General features: G+C 32.1%; 1 protein-coding gene across 1 annotated transcript in view; it reads right to left on the bottom strand.

Moving 5' to 3' along the window:
- The window catches only part of LOC119591566 (inactive rhomboid protein 1-like), a gene marked incomplete at its 5' end in the record, with an annotated part of 17,044 nt that overhangs the window by 11,897 nt on the left and 4,667 nt on the right, over positions 1-480 (bottom strand).

The following is a 480-nucleotide window of genomic DNA, read 5'->3' as shown; positions in this document are numbered from 1 at the left end:
ACGGGAAGATTTCTAAAGTCTTTACCTTAAGCAACCGCTGATCCAATGTCAAAAGCCTGATCTTAGCCTGAATCCTAACTAGGAACAATATTTATTTGATAACTTTATGCAAATAAAATAATCAGTTACACTGACAAATAACTAATCCACCCCACTTATGAAATACTTTAGTGTATTTGACTGCACAGAAATATAGAAGCTATATGTAACTTTATTTCAGTACATAATTTTATGCAAGCAAATTACTGTAGGAATATTAATCTTACACTGTACTATACTTTTTACCTAGAACACCATAATATATTTACTTATCATATAATATTGATAAACAAAAGGAATAAGGATTACAGAGATAAAATTGATGATCAGCAACCATCTCAACAGTTATGTTTTTTGTCATAAGTTCTTAACCCACGACTGCCGATGGCATGACATACATGCCACGTCCTCTGTAATTTAACGCCTTTAATCCAGACCACA

Source organism: Penaeus monodon, chromosome 28, assembly GCF_015228065.2.
Source record: "Penaeus monodon isolate SGIC_2016 chromosome 28, NSTDA_Pmon_1, whole genome shotgun sequence".
Taxonomy (NCBI): domain Eukaryota; kingdom Metazoa; phylum Arthropoda; class Malacostraca; order Decapoda; family Penaeidae; genus Penaeus; species Penaeus monodon.
Note: the sequence above shows the minus strand (reverse complement) of the source record. Positions and strands in the feature narration are given on the sequence as shown.